The sequence below is a fragment of the Agelaius tricolor genome, unplaced genomic scaffold (genome assembly GCF_023055355.1).
Source record: "Agelaius tricolor isolate 1412-34295 unplaced genomic scaffold, bAgeTri1.0.p SCAF_5, whole genome shotgun sequence".
In the NCBI taxonomy this organism is placed as follows: domain Eukaryota; kingdom Metazoa; phylum Chordata; class Aves; order Passeriformes; family Icteridae; genus Agelaius; species Agelaius tricolor.
The window spans coordinates 242,576-266,737 of NW_027269265.1; the positions used below are offsets into that span (position 1 = coordinate 242,576).

Sequence of the window (24,162 nt, forward strand, 5' to 3'; positions counted from 1 at the left end):
GAGCTGAGGATCCTGTGCTTGAGGGGTGACAATGGCACAGGAGCCAGGATCCTGTGCTTGGGAGGGGACAATGGCACAGGAGCTGAGGATCCTGTCCTTGGGAGGGGACAATGGCACAGGAGCTGAGGATCCTGTCCCTGAGAGGGGACATTGGCACAAGAGCCAGGATCCTGTCCCTGAGGTGGGACAATGGCACAGGAGGCAGGATCCTGTCCCTGAGAGGGGACAGTGGCACAGGAGCTGAGGATCCTGTCCCTGAGAGGGGATAATGGCACAAACAATGGCACAGGAGCCAGGATCCTGTGCTTGAGGGGTGACAATGGCACAGGGGCTGAGGATCCTGTCCCTGAGGGGTGACAGTGGCACAGGAGCTGCAGAGAGCTCCTTGTGGCCACAGCAGTGGGAGGGTAATTAGCAGTGGGAGGGTAATTAGCAGTGGGAGGGTAATTCCTGACCCAGGCGTTCTGATCTCCCTGACTCCTGTAAAGGAAGTTAGTCAAGTACTGCGCCTTCAATTAGTGCTAATTACCGTGGAGTCGTGGCATCCCGAGATTTTAAACGCAGTGAGGAAGTCTTGTGTGATTGGGGACCATCAGGCAGCTGTCTGAGGGGTTTCCATGCAGCATATTCCTAACAAGATGCTTCATGCCAAACAGGTGACTTTCAATGGTGTTTAATCTGCACACAATAGTATTAAAATAAAGCAGGCTGGCAGACTGGGACACAGCAGACAGCCCAAGTCCTCCTCTTGCAGCTCTCAGAAACCAGAATCAAAGGGATGCCTGGAACCTTGTGAGTGTTCCCGTGACTCCTGATCAAATGTTTGGCTAACACAGCCATAGCCAGCAGCCTGGCGTGTGCTGGGAGAGCATCACTGGGTCAGAGCGAGAGGGGACAGTGGCAGGAGGTGGCCAGGAGAGCTAAGGGTCTGCAGGGCAGCCACTGCTCCCCGTCCCTGCAGCAGCATCCCCACATATCCCTGCAGGGAGGCTCAGCTGGGCCTGCTGGCTCTGGGAGCAGAGCACGCCAAGCTGGGGGTAGAAAAGCCAGCTCACCCCAGCAGCCTTGCAGTGGGTCCCACAGCAGCGCCACGCTGAGCTTCCCCTGCCTCCTTTTGCCTGCAGGGGATGCCCACACCATGGTGATTGAGGGGAGGGATGAGCACTCACCCCTGGGCTGGGGTCTCCTCTGCCCAGAGCTGTGGGATTCAGTCATGGCTCATGCATTATGGAATCTCATACGGCTTGAGGGGTGAATGGGTGAATTCATGGGAATCCCTTGGGCAGAGGGATTGAGCCCTTGCTGTTGTGCTTGGTTGTTGTATCTCCTAATGAGTTCATTAAAAAAGCCTAATTTACAGAGCACTTTGTCCTGTGAGAGACCCAAAGGAGGGTGGCTGTGACCGTGTTCACAGGGGTCCCAGGATGAGGGAAGAGATGAGGATCTGACTCCATGTTTCAGGAGGCTGATTTATTATTTTATGATATATATTACATTAAAACTATACTAAAACAATAGAAGAAAGGATTTCATCAGAAGGCTGGCTAAGAATAGAAAAAGAAGGAAGAATGATAACAAAGGCTTGTGTCTCAGACCCTCTGTCTGAGCCAGCTGACTGTGATTGGCCATTAATTAGAAACAACCACATGAGCCCAATCCCAGATGCACCTGTTGCATTCCACAGCAGCAGATAACCGTTGGTTACATTTTGTTCCTGAGGCCTCTCAGCTTCTCAGGAGGAAAAATCCTAAGGAAAGGATTTTCCATAAAAGATGGGATTTAGGATCCTTAGGATTTTCCATAGAAGATGTCTGTGACAGGTGGCAGCCTCCTTTGGCTCCTCTGCCAGCTGTGAGGAGGGGTGGCTGTGCCAGGCAGGGCAGAGCAGGGGCTCAGGGGAGCAGGGGCTCTCTGTGCCACCGAGCCTGTTGGGACACTCAGGGTTTCCACCTGCTCAGAGATGTGTACCAGCAACACCGAACCTACAAAAAGGAAAGGAGGGTGGGCACCAGGAGCAGTGAAGTGGTTTTTAGCATCTTTGTGCCTCTAGAAGGGGTTAAATCCAAGCCTGACTCAGGACCTTGAACTTGGTTTGTGTTCTGAACATGTACAATTCCCTGGTAGTGAATGGCCAGGCCAGAGAGAAGAGCAGGTCCTGGGCTGGAAACACCATGTCGTGGTTCAGCTGAGGAATTCAGCACTTGGAAATTGCTCTGTCTCTGCCTTATTAGATTATCTTGCTGCTCTTTCTTCCTCCTCTGTAGGGTTCTTTATTCAGAATTTGCTCAAATATTTTCCTTCAGAAGATTTAATATCTCAAAGTGCAAATATCCAAACCCTGTATCATTCTGTAATTTCATACTCTGTAGTTCTTTCATATGCATATCAATCATTTGCCATCCTTTTGAAGGATGCAGCTTGAGCATTGGTAGTGAAAGAAAACCCATTCAGTGTTGATTTTAATTGAACAAGCTCGGAAGCAGTGGGGATCCATGCCAGACGCCAGTTCTCTCTTTTTTGAAGAGTTATTACTAGAATTCTTTTGCTTCTGTGTCTCTATTTTTTTTTTCCAATTAGCAGCTTCTCAAAAATATTAGTTATCTTATTATTTCCCCAGTTCTGCTTGTTTGGGATGCTTATGCATAATAATCACTAAATTCACTTTCTCCTCCCGTTCCAGTGGAATATTGTATTCCTTGTCTCTGCTGGAGCAACACTCCAGCCTGCATTCCAGAGCCATTTTTGAAGTGAAGATGAACTCATTTTTGGTGCAAGCTTTTCACTGTGGTTATGGCAGTGGTGAGCTCCTGCGTACTCTAAACTGCAACTATAGAGACTGTAAACATTATAAATTGAAGACTGCAAAGGCTGTAAATAAAAGTTTATTCTTTCTTCTGTGTACAAATGAGGTGTAGGGTAGCTCTTCATTCTCCCACCATGATGAGTTGAACATTAGCCCTCAGCTAATGCTGCTTGGATAGAAGAGAGGAGATGGAATATCCAGAAGAGTAATATTTTGAATTACTGGAGACACTTTTCCATGCAAAATTTGGCTTAAGAAAAATACTTAAATCAGCAGCTGGTAGAACAACAAATTCCTGTCTATTCTGGAAAGGAGCTCTGCACATGGCTCTGACAGTGCTGGGGGAATTGGGGCAGGCTGCTGATGGAGACTTTGCTGTTTTCTACTGAGAAGTCATCTGAACAGAAAAGGAATAAATTGTGTAAGAAATAAATGTCAATAAGGAAGAACTTAAGAGATCGAGACCCAAAACTCCAGCGTGAAGAGAGTGCAGGTGTTAAGGGAGCATGCTATTGAAATTCCAGAATCAAGGAGGAGGAGACAGGCAATGCAGCACATCTTTGGGATTTGGCAGGCCAGGGCAGGGGCACTGAGCCCTGCTGGCACAGGGCTGGGTACCTGTGCTGCTTGTCAGGTGATGCCCATCCCATCTGCATGACACCAGCATTTCTGGCTGCTGAAATCATGGAACCACAGCATCATTTAGATTGGAAAAACCCCTCTGAGAGCATCGAGTCCACCCACCCTCCCAGTGCTTTCCAGCTGTCCAGCGATTGGAAGCTGCCCTCAGGGATTGGCAATCGTTGTTCTTCCATCCAGCAGGCTGAATGTCACCTTCAGAAACCAACGTGGAGCTGTTTTCCCCCAAACCAGCTCATCAGAGCACAGCCCTGCTCACAGCCCTGGGTCCCTCCCTGCTCTACAGGCTGGCTTTGCCTTCCATGTCCAGCTGTGCTGGCCCCCTCAAAGCCACAAGCACTCAAAGCCACGAGTGTGTCTGTTTATAGAGGTGGAATGAGGGGCTGCCCACGGTGCCAGCAGCCCTCTCCTCATGTAAGCTCTGCCCCAGCTCCATCCCACTCATCAGCACTGCCTGTCAGCCACAGTGGGCCCCTGGCAGTCCCCCACTGCTCTGACCCTGCCTGCCTTGGGAACCCCACGTCCCAGTGCCTGCAGGTGACAGCCACACCTGTCAGAAGGAAATGGCCTTTTGCAGGTAACAGGTTTTTTGGGGACAGGCTATTTTTCTAATACATGACTGAGCTTAGTCTCTACTTTTATTCACAGCCCAGCAATATATCTGTTTCTTCCCATAATATTTCCTCCACCCCTGTTTCCCAATTGAACAAGCCATGCTCTGGGCGAGCCTGTGTCCCTGCCAGGCCCCATGGGGGTGAGAAAACCCATGGTGTGGGGCACAAAGCTGGCTGAAGAGAGCCCTGAGCTGGTGTGCTGGCTCCAGGGTGGGCAGAGCCTGCCCAGGGGTGTGGGCTGAGGTGGACAAGGCTCCTTGCCAGCCCAGCAGACTTTTCCCAGTTGTGCCTCTGGACCTTCCCAGACAAAGCTGTGCCCGTGCAATGCAGAATTGAGGCAGGGGTGCCATCCCTGCAGGACACTTGGTGCTCATCTGTGCTCATCCACCACAGTTAAAGCACTTCTTAAATAAGCCAGGTACCAACAGCTAGAAGCCTTCAAATAATCAATGCAAGAAATAAAAAAAAACCAGCACATTATTTTATTTCTCAAAGAACAAATCTATTAAAAGGCTAAGTAAACAGACACTACAATTACTTTACTCATTACTTTAAATCTGTTTTTTGATTAAAAATGCAAAAAAGGGTGCACTCCAGCTATTATTATCTCGGTTTGGTTCCACCAGACGAAGCGAGTCTGTTTGAGGCTAAGCCTGTCACCAGCCCGTGGTGGTTTTGGGTGTGGGTCTGATTCACTGGCAGTGTGGGGCTGGCACACCAAGGCCAGGGCACCACCACGCACCAAGGCACAACAGGGAGAATGCCACACCAGCTCACCTCCAATAAAACCAGAGGCAGTGCTGAGGGTCTGTGTGCCCTGGCCAGGTTCAGCACTGCCTGCCCTGAGCCTGCCCTGCCTCTGGGCTGGCAGCAAGGGGACAGAGGGCTCCCGGAGGAGCAGGATCGTTCCCTGCCGTTCTTTGTACAATGCAACAGCTCCCCCATCTTACAGACTAAAGAACTCAAAATGGAAAAGCATCCCCAGGAAAGGACGGCTGGGTTCACTCTGTACGCTTCCCCCGCTCTTCTGGAAGGAGAGGCTGGCAGTGCACTGGTACCTGAGGCGTGCTCGTCTCCAAGGTGCTCCAGGGAAGAGAAATGCACTTCACACAACGTGACATTTGACATTTCAGCGATTAGGGCAGCGAATTTCCTCCTTGTAAGGATGAGCAAGCACTGCCGGCTGCAGCCACTTTTGATGAGGTACCACGGTGTCTCTCAAGCAGTACCATGTACTGCCGCTTGCCTTGCTTCTCGCCGGGCTGTCGGGAGCGGCGGAGCGCGGCGCCGCTGCCCTGCAGTGCTGCTGCTCTCCTTTAGGGTGTACACGCGGCACGCGGTACCAGCGCTCCGAGCCTGGGCAAGGGCCGGGCAGAGCCGAGCTCAGAGCCGAGATCAGTGCGGAGTGATGGAGAGACGAGCTCAGAGCCGAGATCAGTGTGCGGTGATGGAGAGACGAGATCAGAGCCGAGATCAGAGCGGAGTGATGGAAAGGCGAGCTCAGAGCCGAGACCAGTGCGGAGTGATGGAGAGACGAGATCAGAGCCGAGATCAGTGTGCGGTGATGGAGAGCCAAGCTCAGAGCCGGGATCAGTGCGGAGTGATGGAAAGGCGAGATCAGAGCCGAGATCAGTGCGGAGTGATGGAGAGACGAGCTCAGAGCCGAGCTCAGAGCCGAGATCAGTACAAGCCGGGCTTGGAGCCAGGCTCAGTGCACAGTGATGGAGCCGTGCTCAGAGCTGTGCTCAGTGTGGAGTGATGGAGCTGTGCTCAGAGCTGGGCTCAGAGCTGGGCTCAGAGCTGTGCTCAGAGCTGGGCTGAGCGCTGTGCTCAGTGTGGAGTGATGGAGCTGTGCTCAGAGCTGTGCTCAGAGCCGTGTTCAGAGCCGGGCTCAGTGCGGAGTGATGGAGCTGTGCTCAGAGCCGGGCTCAGAGCTGGGCTCAGTGCACGGTGATGGAGCCGGGCTCAGTGCTCAGGGATAACAGTGACGTTATCCTTGAGCAGCTCCTGGCACAGCTCCTGGCACAGCTCCTGGCCCAGCTGCCACCACCGCTGCCACGGCCACCCTGCCCCTCACGCTGCCCCCCTGGTGCCCCAGGTCCAGCAGCAGCTCCCAGGGACGCTGCTGGCTCTGGGCACAGCTCAGAGCACTGCTCGGGGCTGTGGCCTGGGGCTGGGGAGCAGCTCTGAGGGGATGAGGGAGGGCAGCCCCCTGTGGCACCGGGGTGCTGCAGACACCTTGTCGCCAGCAGCTGCAGCACGTTGGCACTGTGCCTGAGGCCCCAGATCCCTCCTTCCGGAGGTGACTGAGGGTTAGAAAGTGCATAAAAGAACTCTCTGTGTTATTTAAACAAAGCACTTTCCTCCAAGTCTCATTATTTCAGAAAAAAAAAAAAAAAAAAAGGAAATGATGAAATAATTTTAAAATGATACCTGTGAGGGAAAAAGATTTCAGGTTAAGGAGTTACCAGCTCTGCCAGTAAAAAAGCATTTTAACACTAGTTGGAGAGAGCAAGACAAAATCCCCAGCTTGTTCAGAAGGGTAATAGGGGAGGTGACTGAGCCCCAGCAGGGTGAGGGTGCCCAAGGCAGGGTGAATCCTGGCCCGAGCTGGGAGGGAGCTCACCTGAGTAATCCTGAGCATCCCCAGTGCCAGGGCCATGCAGGACAGTGCTGTCCATGAGGTACACTGCCAGGCACTGGGAATACCAGGACACAGAGCTGGCCCTCCCCAGGACACCGAGGTTTGTCCCAGAACAGCCTGACCCTTGTCCCTGGGCATTGGAGGGAGCGTTCAGGCACAGACACCCCCACAGAGTCACTGAGGCAGCCAAGAACACCCCAGGAGAGAGCCCAGGGGAGGCCCCAGCAGAGGGGAGAACAAGAGGGAGGGGAACAGTTTCAGGGTGAGACCTGCACGGCACAGCAGCCACACGCTGTCACTTAGGTCTGGGTCCAGGATCAGACAAGCGGGCTCTCCATCCCAGCCAGGAGTGAGTGAACCTCCCCAGCACACCCACAGCTCCCACACTCCTGGATGCCCCAGGGAGGCGCAGTTCTCCCGCTGGGTACATTAACTAGGTGCTCATCTCAGTCTCATGTCCAGGAGGGATTTCAGGCTGACAAAGAAGATGCAGCAGCCCTTGCTCTGACCTGAGGCCAGAGAGCACAGGACATTGCCTTAGCTGCAAGGATGTGGAGCTCCTGGGCTGGTACCCATTCAGAGTGGTCCTGAACCAGCCCTCACAGTGTGTTTGTGCTGGATGGTGCAAACCAGTGCACCCCCAGTACACACCAGGCTCTCGGCCCATGCTTCCACCATGCTTCTCCATGTTCCTATGGCCAGGGAAGCTGCACCCCGGTGTTTGCCTCCTCTGCCAACATCAGCCACCCTGCTGGCATCACTGGCATGCCAGCCCCCCTGCTTCTGGGGCAGCAGAGAACTGACAGAGCAGCAAATGCTCGAACCTGAAGCCCAAGAAGCTGGTGGATGCCAGCCAAGACCACGGATGTTTTACCAGGGAGCATCTTCTTGTCTCTCTCCTCTCTCCACAGGGGAGCACACTGTGAACGCCAAATCAGGGCTGAGCACGACAGTGCCTCCAGCTCCAAAGGAGACCGGTGCTAGGACTGAGTGTGGGGCAGAGACCGCCCCAGCAAAGCCAGCTGACATGAGTTCATTGAGGGAGAGGAGATTTAGACTCATTTCCTCCTGCCAGCTTCTCTCCCCTGTAACAGCTCGAACGAGCTCTGTGGAACAGCAGCTGGTACTTGGAGATAAACACTAACAGAGGCTCAGCCTGGCAGCCCAGCCCTGGACAGCTTCGGAGGCTGCCAGGAGGACAGAGGATGATGCAGCTCTGGCAGCTGTGTTCCTTGTGAGACAGGGTCACGGGCTGCTGTGGAGACCACTTCCAAGTTCTCAGGTCACACGGACAGCCCTGAGGCCAGGAATACCGATGTGCTCCCTCTTCTCACCCTTACCGATGCCAGACGCTGCATCCCAAGGCACAAAAAACTTTGGCACGGTATCAGCAGAGGCATGAGGACTGCCACGGCTCCTTCCCGTTCCTGGACCGGGGCTCCCACCACGGGCATCCCCAGGCAGAAGATGTGTCCCGGCAGCATTGCTCCCGCTGCCTCCAAAGAGTGCCGAGCGCTCCGTGGCTTTTCTCCCGCACCCTGGGCGGCGGTGGCGGCTGCAGAGAGTCCCGGGGCAGCCCCGGAGGAGCCGGCAATGCCTCCCGTGCCAGGGGAAGGGTGTCGGGGGAGACGGGGCCGTTGCCCAGTGGTGGCAGGGCAGTGCCTGCGCATCCCTCCAGGTGCGGGGTCACTGGCCGCTGACGAGGTTTGTTAATTAGCTCCTCTTCCAGGCTCTGCAGGCAGCGCTCCTCTTCTTCGGGTCCTGCAACATCCCCGGCGTTTTCCCACAAAAGAGCACTAGGAAAGGGTGTCAGTGTTCCATAGCACGAAATGCACTCCTCTCTGTTAGAGATCCAGGAGGCAGGTAACGATACCGCAATCCCCAAAAGCGCTCCGATTTACTGCCCCCACAGATGACCCAGCGTTTCCTTCTCCTGCCAGGATCATCCCTCCTAGAAGTGCGGTGTTGCAGTCCGTGTCCGGGGACCGGCGGGGCACGGGCAGGATGCGGGCACTGCGTGCCCCGAGGGTGGAGCGGAGCGGAGCTGCCGCCGCGCTCCCACCCCGCGGGACGGTTCCGCCGGTGCATCCACCGCACCGATCGCCGGCTCAAACTCCGCGCCCCGCCCGCAGCCGCGCCGCCCCCGCCCGCTCCGGCCCCGGGGTCCCGGGCGGCGGCTGGGGCAGGGCTGTGGCCCCCGGAGGGCTGCGGGGTGCCCCGGGGGCCGCGGCCGCTCTCGGCGCCCGTCGCCGCAGCCCGGCCCCGGCGTGGCGGGGCAGGCGGAGGCGTGTCCGTCTCCGCGCCGGTGCCCGCGCCTGGTCCCGCCCGGCGGCGCGCAGCCCCGAGCCCGGCGCGGCGGGGGGCGGCCCGGCCGCACGTCTGCGCGGCGGCGGCGGCGGCGGCGGCGGTCGGGCGGGCGGGCGGGCGGCTGCGGCTCAGCCGTGCGTGCGGCGGGGCGGGGAGGGCCCGGCTGCTCCAGCCCGCCCCGGCGCGGCGCGGCGCGGCGCGGGGGAGGCGGCGGCTGCTCCATGCGGCAGCGAGCGGCGCGGCTGCCCGCGGCCGGGGCCGGGGCCGGGGCCGGGCGGAGGCCGGCGGCGCGGAGGATGGGCGCAGCTGCCGCCGCCGCGGAGGGCCGAGCCGCGGGCGCCGCGCTCCCCGCTCTGCCCCGCCGCAGCGCCCGCCGCCGCGGCTGCTCCGCCTGAGCGCGCCCGGCGCGGAGCGGCGCGGAGCCGCATGGCCCTGCCGCCGGCCGCCCCGCGCTAGCGGCACCCGCACCCGGGAGGCGCCGGCCCGGCGGCGGGGCTGCCCGCGCCTCGGCCGCGTCCGTCTGTCCATCCGTCCGTCCGTCCAGCGCAGCGCCCGGCGCGCAGGATCCCGCAGCGGGGTGCGGAGCGGCAGCGCTTGGCGAGGATTAACCTGGCGCAGGTACGCGACAAGGTCAGCGCCGGCGGGAGCAGAGCGGGGCGGGCTGCCCCGGTGCGGGGCGATGCGGGCGGGCTGATGCGGGCGGGTTGTCCCGCGCCTCCCGCCCCCGCCGCGCGTGTGTGCATGTGCCGCCGCCCGCCCCAGCCGCCGCGTGGGGCCGTCCCCGGGCCGCCGTGCCCGTCCCGGCCGCGGGCAGCTCCGCCGCGGAGCCGCGGTAGGATGCGGGGGGTGAGCGCCGGCTCGGGGCGGAGCGGCGGGCAGCCCGCCTGCCGCCAGCGCCCGCAGCCCGCCGGGGCCCGGCCGCGGCCGCACCCGCAGGGGACGCGCTCCGGCCGCCGCCCGTCCCCGGAGGCACCAGGTAACGCGAGGGGAGTCGCGCCCCGCACATCTGCATTGCACCGCGGTACCGGCCCAGGGGACGGGGCGGGAGGCGGGGGGGAGGGTGAGGGGCGGCCCGGCCGGTGCCGAACGTCCCGGTCAGGACGACCCCAGGGCGCGGCGGGGGCGCCGGGACGACGCCCTTCCCGGGAGGGCGGCGGCCGCGGGGAGCGCGGAGCGGCGGGGCGGGTGCCCCGCGGACGGGCCGGGCCGGGCCGGGCCTGGCCGCGCTGCCGCCGCTGCCCGCGGGACGGCGCCGGCGGCCGCCCGTGCTGGGCTGGGCTGGGCTGGGGATGCTGCGGGGCCGGAGATGCTGCCAGGCTGCGATGCTGCGGGGCCGCCCGTGCCGCGGCCGCCGCCCCCTCCGCGCCGCGCTGCCGCTGCCGCCGCCGCCCGGTTACCGGCACCGCTGGCGCTGCGGCGCTGCCCGAGCGGGCGGAGGCGCCGCTGTTCGCGGAGCCATCCCGGGGCGCTCTCGAGGGGTGCGGGGCTCTGCCGGAGGGCGCCGGAACCCCGCGGCTCCCCCGCCCCAGTCCTCCCGCCCCGTCCCACCGCCCCTGGCCGCCACACGCACCCCGCTCTCCCCGCGGCTCTGTCCCCAGGGCCGCCGCGGTCCCCTGCGTCCCGGGATGCGGCTGCGCCCCACTCTCCTCCGTCCCCTCCGCCCCCTCCGTGGCGAACGCCGCCGTGTGCGGGAGAAGGAATGTAGGACAGAATGGCCCTTCCCCGCCGGAAGGTTCCCGTTGGGGAGATGGCAGAGCAGCGGCGGAGAAGCCGGCGGAGCCTCGCAGCCATGTTGGTGTCGGAGCATCAGCCCTCGCGGCTCCGGGAGCCCGGCTGCCGTGCGGGAACCGGCATGTCTGAGCCAGGTGCACTGGCCTCCTCCCGGGCTGCTCCTTCCCAGCATGGACCGGGGAACACCGGCTCTGCGGCTCCTCTGCATCCTGGGACAGCAGCTCTTCCCTTCCTCCCTTCAAGTCTGTTGCATCTCCGGGGCACTCATTATGTTTGTGTGTGTGGAACGGAGGCATGTGTTGGTTCCAGCTGTGGTCATGAACTCGGCCTCAGCAGTCCTGCAGACCAGGGGTGGGACAGCAGGCGCCCCCAGCCAAGCCCAGCCCCGTGTGGCCTTTGGCTGGGTGCCGTGGAACTGGCCAGGCTGGGTGTCCCTGCCCTTGGCCATCGCGCTGTCGTGCTGGTGATCCTCCCCACCCACGCTTCCATTTCGCATGTTCCTGAGTGACACGTGGCGTCAGCTCGTTCCTTCTGAGCATCCTCGGGCGAGCCTGCGTGTGCAGGGCTGCTCAGGCCGGCACAGCCAGCCAGCCCGCTGGCGAGGCGAGGTGGATCCATGCTGGAATTGAAGCCTCTTTGGTTCCAGCTGTGCCTCTGCAGATGGAGGGTCTGGGCTGGCCCTGGCAGCAGCGATCCTGGCCATGGCTGTGTCCAGGAGCATGGGGCAGTGCTGCCCAGATGGACTGTGTGTGCTGGCTCTGGTCTGTCCTGGTGTGCAGGATTGCATCCCAGCTGCCTGGAGCTGGGTGCTCGGGGCTGTGTGTGCTGCCAAGGGCTCCGGGTGGGCACCCTGGTCCTGTGTACAGCCACCCCTTGGAGCTGGCCCGTGGGCTCTGTGGTATTCCAGAGTCAGTCCTGGCAGGGAGAGGTGTGCCAGGCCTGGCAATTCCACTGCTGATCTGGGAGTCAGGTTTGGTTTTGCACAAGCAGCCGTAGCAGAAACTGAGTGTTCTCAGTGCCCAACACCTTCCCAATCCACGCTGCTAAATATATACTGTACTCAAGGGATTATGCATTTGTTTAAATGCATAATAAATGTGTTTAAATGCGTAAGGCTGGATCATAATGCACACCAGAGCTTGCCAGTTTGGCCTCCAGTTACAAGCCTCTCTAAGATACATCTCCTGGCATATTACCTCATCTTTCTGCTTTCAGAAAGAGCAGTTCTTGGTTTTATCATGGCAGGGCAGTCAGTGGAAGCAAATCCTGGATAAGTCAGGTACCCAGTGCAAGTTAAAGCTGAACTAGTTCTCCTGTTCAGCAGACACTTCCAGGTGCAGGAGGAGACTTGAGACTGACCCATTCCACCAAAGACATGTGGCTGCAGAAGTGGCCTCCAGATTGTCCTATCCCAGTGAGAGCCGGTGGGCTGAGTGCTCGTGTCATCCTTACAGCCAAGAGAAACTGCACTCACGGCAGCTCTGCTCAGGATGGTGCCCCAGGGGCTTGGTTTGAATTTTTCATGCAGGTCTGTTGTCTGGAGAGGCTCCTGTTGGCCACTGAAGGTGTGAGTGGGGCCAGGGGGAGGAGGCTGAGAGGTGCCTCCCAGCCCAGGATCTGGGCTGGCTGGGAATGTGGGGAGCCCAAGAAGAGATGTGGCTGAGCAGCATGGCAAGGAAAAAACAGAGTTTCCTCGATTTTCTGAGAAAGACTGGAGGGGATGGGAAGGCGGGTGCATCGGGAAGGATGGCCGTGACACACTGGGTAGGTGGAGCATCCCCAGGTGCCTGGAGGGCCTGTCCCTCCTCTGGGGCACGTGGGGGTAGCTCAGAGGCTGGAGAGCTAATGGCTTTGCACTGCTGATCGATCCTGCCTGTGCTTTCAGATGTGGTGAGGCTGGGTTTTATGGAGCAATCTTTGCATATTCCCTGCACAAGCAGCTGGGCCGAGCGCCGCTCTAATGGCCTCGCTATTAGCGGGCTCAGAACCCGAGCCAGACTGAAAAGGCTGTGTAAGTGCTGCTCAAGCGTTTTGGGCCAGGCATATTCCATGCATTAGGGAAGATTTGTACTCTTTGGACCAGACATCACTGAGTGTTGTCTATTTATACGCATCTAAATATATCCTCTGCAGTCTTCAGACTTTTCTAGCTAGTAGTAAAATTACTTTTCAATATCATGCTATTAAACCATGCTTGCTGACACTATCTGATGAAGTTTGTGCTAGGAGAGGCTTATGTGTGTGTTTTTGTTTTAAATAAAAACTATTCTTGAGGTAGTTACCTAAAATGCTTTGGAAACAAAAGCTTGTTGTCTGTGTGGCTGTGTAGCAGGGAGAAATGTGGTCAAACAGGAGCAGTGCTTGGAGACATGCTCAAGCCTGGGAAACCAAATCCAAACGTTACCCAAAATATAAGGTTTTGTTGCTGAAGAGTGAACCATTCTTTCTAGAAAGTTTGTATCAAATAATCATGCACTTTGCAGCAATATAGAAACATTTGCTACAAATTAGTCAGATATACCTTCTGGTACTCTGGAGTTTGCGATGCCATTCTGAAAACAAAATGACAAATCTTGAAGTAAGGTAGGTTATGGAATTCCTCTGCAGTGCCCAGATCCAGGCTGTGGAGGGTTGGAGGGTGTTCCCTGCTGCAGGCCTGGCTCTGTGTCCTGGGTGCAGATCTCTGGAGCTGCTGTGGGTCTCAGTGGGGCTCCCGGGGAGGGTGCAGACCCCGGCTGTGTCCCCAGTAGCCCATGGGCTTGCTGCCTGGGTGCTGGTGACAGGCGTGGCTGGCTGATGCCTGCAGCCTGACATGGAACAGTGATGGCCATCGTTTTGTTTTCTGTGGCAGCTCTTGCTGTCGGTTCTCTGAGAGCTAAGAGGCTGCAGAGGAAGGGAAAGGGGTTGGTATTCACAGGGGAGCAGGTGAGATGAGGAGAGGGGACAGGCCTCTTGCAGAGGGCCCTGGCCCTGAGCCCCTGGAACCAAAGAAAAGTTCTGGTCCCCCAGGCACCCCAGGTCCCTCGGCTGGGCTCTGGGCTGCACGAGCCAGAGGTCTGTGGTGTGGTGACATGCTGTGGTGCCAGGAGCCATGTCCTGCCCTGTGGGTGAGGGTGTCTGAGGGCTCCCTGCCCATGTGCCCCATCCTACCTGTCTCACTGGCCACTGAGGCACAGGCTGGGCACACCATGAATGCTGCCTGAGGTGTCTGAGGGCTCCCTGCCCGTGTGCCCCATCCCACCTGGCCACTGAGGCATAGACTGGGCACACCGTGCCCTGAGCTGGGCAGCAGCTTCTGTGTTTCCATGGGATAAATGGCTGTACAAGTCCTATTTGTTTCAAGCAGGCTGGATGATGCAGAAGGTGGTTTGTCAAGCTGAGGCCATGATGGGAGCCTTGGTGGGTGCCTCTAATTGTGTAGCACATGGCCTCAGAGTATTTGAGCCAGTTCCCAATGCTGCAGAGCTCGTGTCCAATGCTGTGGTTTTGAGTTTGCTCTTGTAGATGAAGCTTCTCCCCAGGAACTGTCTCCTGGCAAAACATTTCCATGAAAACATATTATTAGGTAGCTTTGTTTTAAAGTGGAATATCTTTTTTCCCTTGAAGTTTTTATTTAGGCTTCTCTGTCAAGATCGTGTTGGAATTCTTTTGGATTGCAGACAGATAAAACTCTTCAGTTTTTGTTGCCTCAGCATTGTTTCATTGCCAGAGAGCTGCTATTCCCTGCGTATTTATTTCCAATTATTTATGCTTCCTGGTCTCTGTAGTTGGCCATGGGGGATGGAGAAGCAGGAGCCCACCACAGTGAGCTGTGACAGCTCTGTGAGTCCTGCAGCAGGACTCAGCAGCTGTGGGACAGCAGGTGTACAAGGAAAGCACAAACAAAGAGGAAAAGGCACAGTGGAGAAAGCCACACTGAGAGGAATCCCCAGGATGTGTTCTTAGTCCCCTAGTGCTGCTGATCCTGGGACTGGGATGGGATTGCCTTAGCACCACTGGGGAGTCACGCAGAGACGTTCTGCTGCACATGGGTGAGATGCTAGTTCTCTGTGCTTTAGCCAGGCTTCAGAGTTTGCCTGGGATGGGAAATGCCCAGCACAGGCAGGCAGGTGCTGTGGGCACAGGCAGGTATCACTGGCACAGGCAGGAATCACTGGCACAGGCAGGTGCCATGGGCACAGGCAGGAATCCCTGGCACAGGCAGGAATCGCTGGCACAGGCAGGTGCTGTGGGCACAGGCAGGAATCCCTGGCACAGGTAGGAATCCCTGGCACAGGCAGGAATTGCTGGCACAGGCAGGAATCACCGGCCCAGCAGGCAGGTGCCATGGGCACAGGCAGATATCACTGGCACAGGCAGGAATCACTGGCGCAGGCAGGTGCCCTGAGCACAGGCAGGAATCACTGGCACAGGCAGGAATCCCTGGCACAGGCAGGAATCCCTGGCACAGGCAGGTGCCCTGAGCACAGGCAGGAATCCCTGGCACAGGCAGGAATCACTGGCACAGGCAGGAATCCCTGGCCCAGCAGGCAGGTGCCATGGGCACAGGCAGATATCACTGGCACAGGCAGGAATCACTGGCACAGGCAGGAATCCCTGGCACAGGCCGATATCACTGGCACAGGCAGGTGCCCTGAGCACAGGCAGGAATCCCTGGCACAGGCAGGAATCACTGGCACAGGCAGGAATCACTGGCACAGGCAGATGCCATGGGCACAGGCAGGAATCACTGGCACAGGCAGGAATCACTGGCACAGGCAGGTGCCTTGGGCACAGGCAGGAATCACTGGCACAGGCAGGAATCACTGGCACAGGCAGGTGCCTTGGGCACAGGCAGGAATCACTGGCACAGGCAGATGCCATGGGCACAGGCAGGTGCCATGGGCACTGGCAGGAATCCCTGGCACAGGCAGGAATCACTGGCACAGGCAGGAGTCACTGGCACTGCAGGGGCTCTGGGAGCTGTGTCGTTGGTGTTTTCTCCAACGCGCTGTGCAAGCCCTGATGTAAGGCTCCTGATAGGGCCCGTGGGAGCGGGTCTGAGTAAGGCGAGCGGGATTTGTCGCCCTGTCAGCCGTGAGTCAGTGCTGCTGCTGCCGGTACGTGGTGTTTCACACACAGGAGCTCTGCTGCCGGCTGCGCTGCGTGAGCCGCTGCTGCTGCTGCTGCTGCTGCCAGAGCCGTGCGCTGCCGTGGGCAGGCTGGGCAGGCTGGGTGTCACTGTGCCGTGGGCACCATTGGTGTCACTGTGCCGTGGGCAGGCTGGGCAGGCTGGGTGTCACTGTGCCGTGGGCACCATTGGTGTCACTGTGCCGTGGGCAGGCTGGGTGTCACTGTGCTGTGGGCAGCTTTGGTGTCACTGTGCTGTGGGCAGCTTTGGTGTCACTGTGCCATGGGCACCTTTGGTGTTGCTGTGCTGTGGGCAGCTTTGGTGTCACTGTGCCTTGGGCACCTTTGGTGTCACTGTGCCTTGGGCACCATTGGTGTCACTGTGCTGTGGGCAGCTTTGGTGTCACTGTGCCTTGGGCACCTTTGGTGTCACTGTGCTTTGGGCAGCTTTGGTGTCACTGTGCCGTGGGCAGCTTTGGTGTCACTGTGCCGTGGGCACCATTGGTGTCACTGTGCTGTGGGCAGGCTGGGTGTCACTGTGCTGTGGGCACCATTGGTGTCACTGTGCCTTGGGCACCTTTGGTGTCACTGTGCCGTGGGCAGCTTTGGTGTCACTGTGCCATGGGCAGGCTGGGTGTCACTGTGCTGTGGGCAGCTTTGGTGTCACTGTGCCATGGGCAGGCTGGGTGTCACTGCGCCATGGGTACGCTGGGTGTCACTGTGCCGTGGGCAGGGTCAGTGTCACTGTGCTGTGGACAGCTTTGGTGTCGCTGTGCCGGGGGCAGGCTGGGTGTCACTGTGCCGTGGGCACCTTGGGTGTCACTGTGCTGTGGGCAGCTTTGGTGTCACTGTGCTGTGGGCAGCTTTGCTGTGCTCGTGGCTCCTCCTGACACGTCAGCCTCGTGTCTCATCTCTGCCGGTGCCCAGCTGCAGTGATGCTGCTCCTGGGGACCAGGCTCCAAACTGCAGTTCTCAAGAAGTGACTGCTGCTTTCCTGTGTGTGAGCCTCAGCTTTGGCTGCCTTTGGGGACAGTCTGACGTGTCACAGGCACAGGCAGGGAGGGCTCTGCACACCGACAGTACCCTGGGCAGGAGAGCACCATGGCCCTGAATGCCACACCTGAGCCTGGGCAAGCTGAGCATCTTTCAGCTATGGTGTAAAGAACCAGGATAACAGCACCAGCCCCAGTCTAGGCTCCAGTGCTGCTATGATGTAAAGAACCAGGATAAGAGCATGGGCCCCAGTCTAGGCTCCAGTGCTGCTGTGGTGTAAAGAACCAGGTTAACAGCACAAGCCCCTGTCTAGGCTCCAGTGCTGCCCAGCTGCAGGGCATCCCAGCAGGCTCTGTGCAGGGGTCCTTGGCATGGCTCTGGTGGGTTGGAGATGTGCTGCAAGTGCCTCCAGGTGACCCCCTGTCCTCATAGTGTGGGTCTGGTAATGTTCAGGCCCCATATGCTGTGCTGAGGACCAGGGATGGGGATGAATATGGAGACAATCGGCCACCCTGGTGACATGTGGCCTCACAGGCTCAGCCAGCAGAGCACCTGCATGGGGACTCTTTTGTGGGCTAGTTGTCCCTTGCTGCCCTGGCATGTTGGGCCACTGAACACAGATGTGTCCTTGTCCCCAAGCACATGGCAAGGATTGCATTTAGTGACTGGGGGGTGCAGCCCCCCTTCTAGTACTCCATGTTCCTTGCACAGAGCCCCCTGCTCATCTGCAGGTGGATCCTGCAGGTGTCCCACATGCACCCCCCTCTCTGCATTCCCCCTTTGGTGAGCAGTGAGGATCCCTCCATCAGGGTCTGAGTCCTGATGTGGCTGAAATGAGAGGTTGCCTCCCGAGGGCTGGCATTCCTGCTGTGTTCATTATTGCCCTGAGCTGGACACACCTAGCATGTGTTGTTTAAGAAGCCTTCTGCAAATGTGCAGCTTCTGTGGATTGAAGCAATCCCCTGTCCTTGCCTGCCCTAGAGGGGAAACATGATAGATGCTGTGGAAAAAGGCACGGTAGGTCAGGGGGGTGGTGGCAGCTGCTGTTACTGCCAGATGAGGACTCTGTAATTTCTAAGGGAACAGATGAGGACAGTGGTGTTTAAATGAGCATTGTGCTGTGTATCCAGGTGGGTGCCAGCTGAGCTGCCCAGGTGAGTGCCCTGTGATTGTGGCACTGGGTGCCCCAGCAGCTCTGTTCAGCCCTGCCACGCTCCACCAGCTCTGCCAGGGCCTCCCGTGGTGTCACCAACAGGCACAAAGGGCTCACTGAGTGAGCTTCATTTCTTCTAAGGAGCATTAAAGAAGCCAATCAATGTACAGAGAGTGTGACTGCACTTAAATTCCATCTGGAAAGTTATAACAGTAAATAAAGAACAGTAACGAGGAGTGGAATTGTGTGGCCAGAAGGATGCGAGACTTGGAATGCTGGGGAGAGGCTGGACTTGCTCCTTGCCATCTGGAATTTGGGTTTAGGTGTTAATAAGATATCCAAATGGTTCCCCAATGGTCAGTAATGCGTCCCTGGTTTGTACTGGGGATGTGAGGAGACGTGAAGGCTAAAGGAGGAGAGTGAAGGACAGCAGTATTACAGCTACCCCACACGGGTCAGAGGAATCAGTCCTACTCCAGGGGCACCACACGGTGATGCCAGGCACAGAAAACCTAACCCAAGTATCTGGGGAGCAGCACACACGTCTGGCAATCTGGGTGTCCCTGTAGGGACAGCGTAGAGCATGCGGGTCCCAGCTGCACTCCATGCCCCATGCTCGGTGCCCTCCATGCTGCTGGTGTGGCCAGCAGTGCTGTGTGCTCTGTGCCCTCCCCTGTGGCCAGCATGTGTCCGTGCCCTGTTCCATCCTTGCCCTGTGTCTCTGTGCCCTCCCCTGTGGCCAGCATGTGTCCGTGCCCTGTTCCCTCCTTGCCCTGTGTCTCTGTGCCCTCCCCTGTGGCCGGCATGTGTCCGTGCCCTGTTCCATCCTTGCCCTCAGCATGGCCAGCAGTGCTGTGTCTCTGTGCCCTCCCCTGTGACCAGCATGTGTCTGTGCCCTGTTCCAGCCTTGCCCTCAGCATGGCCAGCAGTGCCAGCTGGAGCAGCAGGGATGGTGGTTCTGGTGCTGGAGTGGATTTTGTACAGCAGAGGCTTGGTCCTGAGCTGGGGTGTGTGTCCATGAGGCCTCATGGAGCAGATACCCATCTCCTGCAGAGTGTAGTTACCCTCTGCCAAGGCTTTTGAAGTGTGCTGACTGACACAGATATGGTTTTGGTTTACATCTGCAGCAGTAAGTTGTGTGAGGCAGCAGAAGGGGATTTCTAGGGTGGGAGGATGGACGAGGAGGAGCTGCGTGCCCTCTGTGTGTGTCAGGGCACTCAGGTGGGACTGTGTGGGCAAGGCCCGGTGAGTTGAGTGTGGACAGGGGCTGGAGGCACTGGGGGGGCTGCAGTGCTCCCTGCCCACGATGCTGTGCCTGGAAGGGGCACTGGCAGGGGTCACCCTGCACCCTGCACACTGGGGTGGGCAGCAGGGCTGGGGCTGGAAGGACAGGGTCTGACTGCCAGCTGCTGGTGCTGCTGCTGGTGGTGCTGGTGGCAGCTGCACAGCCTCAGGAGCAGTGCTGGGTGTGGGGAGAGCAGAGTGCTGGCTCAGCTCCCTTCCCAGCTCAGCCCAGAGCCGACTGCTGGCATATGACACTCGTTATCTCTCCAGCTCAGAAACGCAGTGCTCAGGGCATCCTGATGGATTTGTGACACTTCCCATGGGACTCTGTGCTCATAAACCAATTAAAGGATTACATCCTTGTAATGTGGAGAGTATTCTTTGTTTATTAAGTAATGCAGGTGTAATTCAATTACTGACAGGCTGACCTGCTGATGTCAGATGTGGATGCCAGGCAGGTTGGCCTCAAGCTCTGCCCCCCCAGATGGGAGCAGCAGGAGCTGAGGGGAGCAGCTGCCCCTGTGCCCAACAGGAGCCATGGGAGTTTTTGATGGCTTTTGCTGATGTGTTTTCTTTACAGAGTCACAGAATCCTAGAATTGTTTGGGTTGGAAGGGACCTTATGGCTCATTCCACCCCCTGCCATTCCATCCCCTTCCACCATCCCAGGCTGCTCCAAGGACACTCCAGCCTGGCCTGGGGCACTGCCAGGGATCCAGGGGCAGCCACAGCTGCTCTGGGAACCTGTGCCAGGGCCTGCCCACCCTCATAGGGAAGAAGTTCTTCCATAAAAATGAAATGGTTTATTATGATAAGGTAGTTTCAGGCTGGGCTGAGTGTTTACTGTTTGTCGTGGCTCAGGAAGCCCTGTGTCACCAAACGGTGTCCAAGGCACAGCCTGTGTCCCCGTGCCTCCCTCTGGGTGGCTGTGGGTAGCTGCAGTGCCCTGCCTGGCCCCAGCTCAGGCTCTGCCATGTGCTGCTCCCTGTTCCTGCAGCAGCCTGGGCTGCACGAGTGCCTTGGGCTGCAGGGGTGAAGTGTCTGCTCCTCTGGTGAGGCCCTCAGTGCTGAGGGTCCTGTCCCCAGGGAGATCCCTCTGCTCCTTTGGTGAGGTGCTCAGTGCTGAGGGTCCTGTCCCTAGGGAGATCCCTCTGCTCCTTTGGTGAGGTGCTCAGTGCTGAGGGTCCTGTCCCTAGGGAGATCCCTCTGCTCCTTTGGTGAGGTGCTCAGTGCTGAGGGTCCTGTCCCCAGGGAGATCCCTCTGCTCCTTTGGTGAGGTGCTCAGTGCTGAGGGTCCTGTCCCCAGGGAGATCCCTCTGCTCCTTTGGTGAGATCCCTCTGCCCTGGGCCCTGTGAGGCCCTCAGTGCTGAGGGTCCTGTCCCCAGGGAGATCCCTCTGCTCCTCTGGTGAGGCCCTCAGTGCTGAGGGTCCTGTCCCCAGGGAGATCCCTCTGCTCCTTTGGTGAGGTGCTCAGTGCTGAGGGTCCTGTCCCCAGGGAGATCCCCCTGCCCTGGGCCCTGTGAGGCCCTCAGTGCTGAGGGTCCTGTCCCCAGGGACATCCCTCTGCTCCTCTGGTGAGGCCCTCAGTGCTGAGGGTTGTGTCCCCAGGGAGATCCCTCTGCTCTGGGCCCTGGGACAGCCCAGGGCAGGCAGAGGGCTCCAGGTGTTTTTCCCCCTGGAAAGATGAGGTCAGGGCTGGTGGGTGACTCGTGCTGCCTTGGCACTGGCTGGGCACCTGTCTGCCAGGAGAGACGGGCAGGAACAGAAGTGTAACATACCCTGTACAGCAGTGCAGGAGTGACTCTGGAGTAGAACAGGACTGATTCTGCAGATTTGGAGAATAAATTAAAGTTCATATCTCAGTAAGGGGTGGTTTGCTCCTTGGTAAGAGACAGTGGAACTTGGACAGCACGGCACCAGTGTGTGGCTGGGAACACCTGGGGGCAAGAGGTGTTTCCAGACTACCAGACCTTTCCAGAAAGATCAGTATGTTTCACTGTCCTGAATAATAAATGCTGGTCAGAAGCCTGCTCTGGTTTTCTATGCAATCTTAGGACAGAATTGCACTTAGTTTGCAGCACTTATCAAGCAAAACTTTAAGTGTTGAATGCAAATATAATGTGGAAAAGGAGGTCTGCACATGTGTGAGCTAATAAAGGCACAATAGCAGCTGATGTAGCCTGGCACTGCTGGAGGAACACAAGCACCTGACAGCAGAATTATCTCTGAGGACCGCAGACTGACTTGTAAACTGTGGAATAAATTGCTCTTATTTTGTAGCATTTATGTGCTCAGCTGCACTTCACAGGGTTTTGCCTGTCTGGCAATTCCTGTTTGTCAGGTGGAAACCCTGGGCTGCTGGGGTCTGGCAGCCAGTGAGCTCTGAGCTGGGCAGAGGGCAGAGCCTGGCAGAGAACTCCTTCCCTGACAGAAATGCCAGGTAGAGGGGCCAGGAGGGTGACCTTGGCAGCAGGGCAGAGAGGCTGAGGGTGCTGCAGAGGGGAACTGCAGTGGAGGCCCCAGCCCTGAGCAGAGGGTTCTTGCCCTCGTGGGCAGTGGCACTGAGGTGGCACAGGCTGCCTGCAGCACGGTGCTGCTCCTGGGGCTGCCCCTGCCTGTCTGTGACACTGTGAGACCTCTCAGGTGCTGCTTCTGTCGCTGCAGCTCCAGCAGCTCCTTCCAATCCTTCCGAAATGACAGGATGTGGATTGCTGTTCTTGGCGGACAGCAGTGGCAGCTCAGGATCTCTGCGCTCATTCCCAGGCCCAGGCTCCCTGTGCCCAGTGCCAGGCTGGCAGCTCTGTGTGCCCAGTGCCAGGCTGGCAGCTCCCTGTGCCCAGTTCCAGGCTGGCAGCTCTCCGTGCCCAGTGCCAGACTGGCAGCTCTGTGTGCCCAGTGCCAGGCTGGCAGCTCTCTGTGCCCAGTGCCAGCCTGGCAGCTCCCTGTGCCCAGTGCCAGGCTGGCAGCTCTCCGTGCCCAGTGCCAGGCTGGCAGCTCTGTGTGCCCAGTGCCAGGCTGGCAGCTCCCTGTGCCCAGTGCCAGGCTGGCAGCTCCCTGTGCCCAGTGCCAGGCTTGTCAGCTCTGTGTGCCCAGTGCCAGGCTGGCAGTTCCCTGTGCCCAGTGCCAGGCTTGTCAGCTCTCCGTGCCCAGTGCCAGGCTGGCAGCTCTGTGTGCCCAGTGCCAGGCTGGCAGCTCCCTGTGCCCAGTGCCAGGCTGGCAGCTCTGTGTGCCCAGTTCCAGGCTGGCAGTTCCCTGTGCCCAGTGCCAGGCTGGCAGCTCCCTGTGCCCAGTGCCAGGCTGGCAGCTCCCTGTGCTCATTCCCAGGCTGGCAGGTCTGTGTGCCCAGTGCCAGGCTGGCAGCTCTGTGTGCTCATTCCCAGGCTGGCAGCTCTGTGTGCCCAGTGCCAGGCTGGCAGCTCCCTGTGCCCAGTTCCAGGCTGGCAGCTCTGTGTGCCCAGTGCCAGGCTGGCAGCTCTCCTGCCACGCTCAGGCTGACAGTGATCCTCTCTCCTGACGTGTTTCCTGTTCCTGTCCTGGTGCCAGGACAGTGCCAGGCTGCTCCCTGTGCCCTGCTCTGCTCCCAGGGATGGCATTCCAGCCCCAGGGGTTTGTGCTCTGGCACAGCTGGGTTGTGTGGCTGTGGGAGGCAGTTTTGGTCCTTCAGAGCATCAGTTTGTGTCCATGCACAGACCCTGTCTCCTGCTGGGTTTAAGTGCAGGTTTGGCACCTCTGGGCAGGCAGGAGCAGCAGTCCCTGCCATGCTCCCTGCTCCTGAGGTCAGCATCACAGAGCAGGATGGAGTCCATGGGTTGGAGAGATGGGAGGGGACAGATTACTGCTCAGTGAAGGGGAAGGAGGCACCAGGGGATGTCCAGTCCCAGCTCATGAACACAGTGATGGAAACAGCACCTGCCCACGTCTCTGCTGACTTGGAGCTGGTGCAGACCCGTGCAGGTTTTGGCTTCCTCTGCACGGTTTGGGGTGACCTGTGCTCCTGGGGCTGGGCAGGGCTGAGGGGCAGGTTCAGCAGGAGCTGGGCCTGTGCTGATGGATGGGGCAGGCTCCCAGCAAACGGGGAGGAGGAGGAGGAGGAGGAGGAGGCACCCGTGCAGTGGTGCTGGGGCTGTGGGCAGGAGAAGGAGGGCTGTAGTGCTGGGTGGGCACAGTGCTGGGGACAATGTGCTCCTGTGTCCCTGTCCTGCCCATGCTGGGCATGGAATGAGTCCTGCAGCAAACTCCAGTTTGTCAGACTGATGCCAAGATTATTTTTTGCCTTTTCTTTTCTATACCTTTTCTATGACTTTTATGTACCCTCAGTATTCTTAGCATGCATGCTTGTAATTCCTTAAGTCTGATAACTTAGCATAGTCCTGGTAATCTGTTAGGCCAGGAGAGCAAACATCCTAAAGGCCTCCTGGTAAACCCTATGCTATCTTGGGAAACCAAGGTCCCCTCTAGAAGATATGCTGTGAATTGGAGATCTGGCCCATCCAGGGGGGAATTCCACAGATGGGGGAATGTCAGGCCATTCATCCAGGCCTCCCACTGGGCATCCTTGTTAGATATGCTCATTTGTAAGGTCTGTAAATGGCACATGTGACCCATGGTGTGCGTGCATTGTGGTGCGTTCCACCTTGGTGTAGTGGTGCACCAGTAAGGGTCCTCATTAAAAAACTGAGGTGAAAACCCCTTATCCCTTAACTGGATGTGGCTCTCAAATTTTTGAAACCAGGGAGAGGCATCAGGACCTCCTTGCTGGTGTCAGTGCCTGTGTCACACAGAGGGTTTGTCACACTCTGTCAGTGTGTCCCCAGGGTTATCACAGGGCACAGAGCTGGTGGCTGGAGCCTCTGCTCTGGCTGTGGGCTGGGCTGCTGTCTGTCAG

At 58.4% G+C, this 24,162-nt stretch overlaps 1 protein-coding gene across 4 annotated transcripts in view; it reads left to right on the forward strand.

The window, feature by feature from the left end:
* Nucleotides 1-9,222: 9,222 nt before the first annotated feature.
* LRFN5 (leucine rich repeat and fibronectin type III domain containing 5) overlaps nt 9,223-24,162 on the forward strand; it is a 45,885-nt gene continuing 30,945 nt past the window's right edge. The window contains exon 1 of one of the 4 annotated variants that reach the window (XM_071426013.1): nt 9,223-9,625. The gene's annotated coding sequence lies outside the window, so the exon portion shown is untranslated. Of the gene's footprint in view, nt 9,626-9,776; nt 9,984-24,162 lie in introns of those variants that run through there. The other 3 variants (XR_011679058.1, XM_071426015.1, XM_071426014.1) reach the window with 3 other exon arrangements.